The sequence below is a fragment of the Panthera uncia genome, chromosome B1, assembly GCF_023721935.1.
Source record: "Panthera uncia isolate 11264 chromosome B1, Puncia_PCG_1.0, whole genome shotgun sequence".
NCBI lineage: Eukaryota > Metazoa > Chordata > Mammalia > Carnivora > Felidae > Panthera > Panthera uncia.
The window spans coordinates 156,811,468-156,818,914 of NC_064811.1; positions in this window are offsets into that span (position 1 = coordinate 156,811,468).

Genomic DNA, 7,447 nt, shown 5'->3' on the forward strand with positions numbered 1-7,447 from the left:
TCCAGTAACTCCACTTCTGGGTATTGACCCAAGAGAAAAAACTAATTCAAAAAGATATATGCACCCCTTTGTTTATTGCAGCATAGTTCACAGTAGCCAAGATGTGGGAACAACCCAAGTGTCCATCCATAGATGAATGGATAAAGAAGATGCTGTATATATACACGGTGGAATATTACTCAGCCATAAAAACGAATGAAATCTTGCTATTTGCGACAACATAGATGGACCTAGAGGGGATTAAGCTAAATGAAATAAATCAGAGAAAGATGAACGCCGTAGGATTTTGCTTTCATGTGGAATCTAGAAAGCAAAACAAACCACAACAAAAAAGACAAACAGACTCATAAATAGGGAAGAAACTAGTGGCTGCCAGATGGGAGCTGGTGGGGGGATGGGTAAAAGAAGTGAAGGGGATTAAGAGGTTATAAACTTCCAGTTGTAAAATAAGGCATGGGGATGAAAAGTACAGCACAGGGAATATAGTTGATAATAGTGTAATAACTTCGTGTGGTGACTGATGGTAACCACACTTATTGTGGCAGGCATATCGTAATGTATGTAATTATCAAATCGCTGTGTTGTATGCTGTGTTGAAACTAATATAATATGTCAACTATACTTCAATTAAGAAGGAAAAAAAAAAAACCCTGGCTTCACAGATCTTCCATTCAGACTGAGGAATAGACAGTAGAGACACAGTAAAAATTAAGTGTGGGGCACCTGAGTGACTCAGTTGGTTAAGCATCTGAGTTTGGCTCAGGTCACGATCCCGTGGTTCGTGAGTTCAAACCCCACGTCGGGATCTGTGCTGCTAGCTCGGAGCCTGAGCCTGCTTCGGATTCTGCATCTCCCTCTCTCTCTGCCCCTTGCCCTCTAACGCTGTCCCTCTCTCAAAAATAAATAAACATTAAAAAAATAAACATTAAAAAAATTAAATAAAAATTTAAATGGCATCTTGATACATAAATTGTGGAGTTTTAATGAAATCAAGGAAGGTCTACATTAAATAACTTAAGAAGCCAGCATCTCATCTCAGAGGATGATGTGAAATAGCATCCCAAAGAGAAGTGTTGTTTTCACCCTGTACGAGAATTCACCGACAGCAGGCGGGGATGTTTATTTTTGCTTTACTGCTGGGTCAGGTCAACCTCACAGGAGTCGTATTGCTTACCAACCCATCAGGAACCCCGTGCTGTCACATCTTGGGCTCCTTAAGTTGCCAGTGTGGTCAAAGCATATATGCTCCCGGACTGAAATCGGTACACACAGATGAACTATCATGGGCGGGCATTGTTATCTCTTTCACAGCCCCTTCCAGTGTGGCCAGAAGAAGCCATAAGCAGGCCTCGCAAAGCCTTGGTCACGTCCTGGCTCTGCCACTGGGGCCCTGGATAAGCCAGCCACCTATGACAGGAATGCCTTTCCAAGCTCTCCAATGGAATTCTTAAGAGAACCAAATAAGGGGCACCCGGGTGGCTCAGTCGGTTAATCATCCGACTCTTGATTTTGGCTCAGGTCATGGTCTCCCAGTTCGTGGGATCAAGCCCCACGTCAGACTCTGCTCTGACAGTGCAGAGCCTGCCTGGGATTCTCTTTCTCTCTCTCTCTCTCTCTCTCTGCCCCTCCCCTGCTCACTCTCACTCTCTGTCTCTCTCTCTCTCTCTCAAAATAAAAAAATAAACATTTTTTTTTTAAAGAGAGAACCAAATAAGACAAATCATGAGATTTTTTTTTTTTTTAATTCACCTGCTGACAGCTGGTTTTGCCCCAGGGGGAAAAAATTGAGGGCTGCCAGAGAGGGCAGCATTTTCACTGATATGCAACCTAGGCCCCAGCCCCTGTAGCTTACTGGGCCCCAGTCATTGCACTGGATTCTTACCTTTAGTCAGGACTGTATACAGGCAGTCCATAATACTGTACTGGAGCGGCACTATTATTTTTAGTATATCTGTTATTACGACAGAAAGAACTACTGAAGTCCAAATTTCTAGGATACTCGTATGGTTGACTTCTCTTTACAAAGGAGAAACCCTTATCTCCATTCACATTCATCTTAACTTCATGAACATAATTAGTTACCAAGCCTAAAGATTTTCTCTCTTTTTTTTTTCTGGCAAAACCTTTCACAGACTGACAATATATATTATTCCTATTATCTTTTGCTTTAATCAGTTTCAAAAAAACTATCCCCCAAGCTCTATTTCTATTGTATTTTCCTCAGGGCTTTGAAGAGGAAAAAAGCGAAGCAAAACAGAACTCCGTGGCCCTGCAGACTGTGTTTCTGCAGGGTCGTGGAGTTGAATACGAATGAATATTCATATTTACTGAATAGGAACGGGCAGGAGGACTTCTTTCCTAAAAGCTGTCAAACCCGGCGTCTTCGATCCCTACTGTGTGAAAGCACCGAATCAGGACACACACAGTAAGCCTTTGTTGTACGGAGCATACTGTTCAACAGACGTCAGTATCGAGCAGGACGGTTTCCTGAACCTCTACGAAGAGGAAATCACTCTGCTATGCACACCCGTAGAAATAGGACTATGTACGCTTCTCTGTCTCTCTGTCTCTCTGTACTGTCTCTTTCTGTCCCTTGTCCTCTGACCACAGACCAGTTGCTCCCGACGAAAGGCTGCCGGGTCATATCTCATAAGCGCCTGGGGCAATAGCCTGAGGTTTACAAAGTCTCATAATAATGTAGTTCCCAAGAGGAATAAAACATCATCCTCCACCCTCCCCGCCTCCCAGCCACCAGGCACCCCACTCCCAGGAGGCAAACACAAGCCGGATTGCCCCCAAGAAAACAACTCCCCTAAGATGACAACATTTTCAATTTGCAATCTGATTTTTTTTTCTTTAATATGTGCGTTGTGTGCTTTTTCCTTTGTCAAAAGAGCACAAGCCTTTCATTTTGCCTTTTATTTGTCTTGCTGCCGGTACAGTGAAAATGTATTGGCTTTTCAGTTAGTGATTACACATCATCACATACCCAATTTATAACACCATGCCCCAAAGAACAGATGTAATAAAGCAAGGGCAGGAAGTAGCAACCTTATAAAACAGAGCTGCCGACTCAAAGGTCTTTGCATGTGTGCAGGAAAGAAAACAGGGCCGACACCAGGCCTGGGAACTTGTATTTTGCAAGTGATTACAGATGTTATGGACGCAGGTCCAGCGAGTGGGTGGGACAGGAAGCGAAGAAATCAGGAGATCCAGTTTCCTGGCCCAAGGACAGAAGACTAGAGCCCCAGTGCACTGCAGGGAAGAACAATGTTAACTTTGTAGCTATGTCCATCCCAACCAAACCAAAATGTGCAGGACCAGCCTCCTGACATTAAGGAATCCTTGGCTGGGAGGTCAGTCCACCTCTCTAGCGGTGTGAGGTTTTATTCAGTTGTTCCAAGAGGTTCTATGGGATTAGGGTCTTGAATAGGGCTTTTTGGTGGGCACCTGCTAGTGAGACCTCCCCCAAGTCCTTCACAGAGACACCCAGACTGCAAAAAGGATCTACCACAAAGATCCCAGTAAATACTCCCTTGGTTCAGTGACCATACGAACTGAAATTCTTTCAGTTGTGTCTAACATAATTCTTTTTTAATGAAGACAATTCATGAAATATATAGCTATATGGAATTTATTTGCATGTCTGGAGTAAATCAGAAAGTCCTGTCACAGGAAGGGGCCCTAGTTTGTGGTCCAGAAACCATGGTCCCTCCAATGGCTAACAGGAGGTTAATGGGCCTCATGGTGGCGCCATTCCAACAGTGGCCTCTTGGCTTCCGTCAGGGTGGCCTCAGACCTCACCTGCAGAGCAAGGTGTGGAATCCAATCTGCCTCTAGGCCCAGACTCATCTGATGGAGGCGCTTAGCCCTCAGACCCAGAAGTCTGGTTGCCTGCTGAAAACTGGCCACCAGCCTCCTTGGGCACTACGTCAGAGGAAACCATGGATGCAAACGCCCTCCACACTTGTACACACTCAGTTCTCTTCCTTCCCTGTTACCTCCAGAGTGAGCACCCTCACCTTGTATCTCAGTCAGAGTCTGAGCCATTCCTCAACTCCTCTGCTGCTCTAAGTTTGGGGTTCCCTGGGTGCCATTTTCTCTCTCTCTCTCTCTCTTTCCCTCTCTCTCCATTCCTGTCCTTCCTCTTCTTTCAGGGGAGACCAGGGAGGTCCTCATGCTCTTCTCTAGCACAGGACCCCCTATGCTTAATTACTTACTGTCACACACGCCCAGACACTCACACATGCACACTCATGCTCCCAGGCTCACTCACATATACACACCCATTCTCTCACACACACATGCACACACTCACTCACTCACACATAATCACACATACACACATAGAGAATCCTTTTCCAACTGCTCCACACACACTGATTTTGGAATTTAAACTCTGTGCTACAGTGTCTACTTCATTATTGTATAAATGTTTTATGTGTGGCAGCCATACATTACAGCCCCCTAACTCTGTCCCGAAACTCCATGAAGGCAAGCCAAAGGCATAGGCTTCCTCCAGCCCTCACTCCACAGTTTTTAGCAAAGAACTGGACTTAAGGCAAAAGCTCAGCAAAATTTTTAAATCACTGAGCTGAGAGAGGTCCTGGATACCACCAAGTCTCCCATTTCCCCACTCCAGACTAGATATGGGGATGGATGGATGGGTGCAGGGATGCAGGGATGCAGGGATGGATGGATGGATGGATGGACAAATGGAAGGATGCAGGGATGGATGGATGGATGCAGGGATGGATGGATGGATGCAGGGATGGATGGATAGATGCAGGGATGTATGGATGCAGGGATGGATGGATGGATGGATGGATGCAGGGATGCAGGGATGGATGGATGCAGGGATGGATAGATGGATGGACAGATGGATGGATGCAGGGATGGATGGATGAATGCAGGGATGAATGGATGGATGGATGGATGGATGGATGCAGGGATGCAGGGATGGATGGAGGGAGGGAAGGATGGATGGAAGCATGCATGCATGCATGCATGCGTTGATTGATCCATTCATCGACTAGCAGGACTGAAATGATCCAGACTCCAGAGTCATGCTGGGGTTTTGGCTCTGTACTTGGTGTTTGGGTGGAGTACTGGGCTCCAGGGACCTGCCCTGGATACCCTATTCTGTCCCCCACCTAGAGGAAGTCATTGAAGTCATAGTAAGAATTCTGACCTGGCCTCAGACCAACCTGGGTTCCAAGACTGTCTCTGTCACTCCCTTTGTGACCATCAGCAAGTTCCTCTAAACCTCAGTTCTTCAGCATGAAATGGAAATATTGATAGGCTCTATTTCATTGAGCTGCTGTGAGCATTGGTGGCTCAGTTAAGCATCTGACTCCTGGTTTCAGCTCAGGTCGTGATCTCAAGGTTCATGAGCTGTATCCCCACATTGGGCTCTGTGCTCTCAGCACAGAGTCTGCTTGGGATTCTCTCTCTCCCTCTTTGTCTGCCCTTCCCTTGCTCTCTCTCTCTCTCTGTCTCTCTCTCTCTCAAAATATATAAATAAAACAATTTTAAAAAGAGAGAGATAAAGTAGGAAAAGCATTCCACACAGGGCCTGGCACGTAGGAAAGACCTAATACACAACTATTACCTGATTATTACCATCAGAGTTAAAAATAAAAAGGACGGGTGGTTTTGAGTCCTGGACCATCATCAGTTACCCTTGAATATCACTTTAACCCCCCTAAGCTGGCTTCCACACTTTGTTGGAGGGTTAGCAAAATGAAGATGATAAAATCTGCTTCACCAGGCTATTGTGAAAGGTATATGAAATTTCAGGTGCACAGCACCTACTACGTCTCAACTGCGTGCACACCTAGCGTGCAGGAGGTACTGGAACCAAGTACCTGGAACCAAGTAGTAGCTGGCATTATCTGTAAAGCAGTGGTGCTTACGTTGGTGGTTCCTGAAGTCCCCGCCAGCTGTGGCCGCCTCTGTCCCTACTGGCCCTCCCCTGCCCCATGTCCCACTGACAGACCCCTTCCAGGACAGAGTCCTCAGAAGTGCCCTCCCCAGCCAGGGTTGCTGGAGACAAGCTTCCTCTTGGAGATCTGAAAGCACTTTTAAAGTCTGGTGCCACTCGCTTCTCCCACATTTTTATAAACCAGATCCCAACTTGGCCCTATAACTGCAGACCTGGAGTCTCATCCTCTTCCACTACTGGGAGAAACAGCCATTCTGGGCTTCACACATCTTGAAGACGGTTGGGGGGGCTCTTCCAAGGGTCTGCGGGGAGGCCTCAGCCAAGGGCTAACTGGGGAGGGGTCGTCTAAGAAGCCCTTGATTGCAAATGTTTCAAATACCTTCATGTATGCAGGGCAGGAGGTTGGGAATTGAGAACCAAGAATAGATGTGTGAGGGAAATTCCAGAACAGATTCAGGTCACATTTCGAGAATCTGAGTAAAGAGCTTATTCGTTTGTATTTTAATTGTAAACTTTTTACTGGATTATTAAAGTAATCACAGAAAATAGCAAAAGGCAAATATATGTGTAACTAGTATGCATGTGTATATGACTACTGTTAATAGTTTTTACTTCTTTATTTTAGCATAGTTGAGATCAGGGTGCCTGGGTGCCTCAGTCAGGTAAGTGTCCAACTCTTGATTTCAGCCCAGGTCATGATCTCACAGTTTGTGAGTTCAAGCCCCGCATGGGGCTCTGCACTGACAGCATGGAGCCTGCTTGGGATTCTCTCTCTCTCTCTCTCTCTCTCTCTCTCTCTTTCTCTCTCTCTGCCCCTCACCCACTTTGTCTCTCTGTCTCTCTCTCAAAATAAATCAATAAACTTTAAAAATAAAAACAAACATCGTTGCAATATACCTACATAAAACATTTTACATCTGTTTTCCAGTTAATGTTACATATTATTATACAATTAATTTCCCATATCATTAAAAGCTTCTTTAATGACATCATCTTTAATGACTACATAAATACTCCCTCATTTGGAGACTACTAATTTATTTAACCATTCTACTCTTGGCCGCTTGGGTCGTAACCGCTGCTAAACCCCAACAACCTCTGAAGCGTGAAGTACACAGCCCGTGCTCAGAGGTGAGACCCCACAGCCTGGGGCCTCGGGTCCCCCCTCCCCTCCCCAGCTTCACGACGGGGCCCTGCGATAATTACAGGGTGAATATCCAGAAGATGCCTCCATGCTGCCTCTTTGCCCACATATCCAGAATTAACATTTTAATGGCTAAAGAGCAGCGCTGTTATTCTCACAGACATAATTCTAGTCGATAAGATAGGCGATCTAAATTGTAGAGGAATCCATTTTTTACTAGAATTCTATAAAGTTTATTGAACGAAATACAAACCCATAAATCTTTTCTTTTCTTTTCGTCTTACCTTTGATCTGGACTATCTCAGTCCAAACTCTTTTGATTGCAAGGATCAGAAACCACTCAAATGAGCTCAAATAAA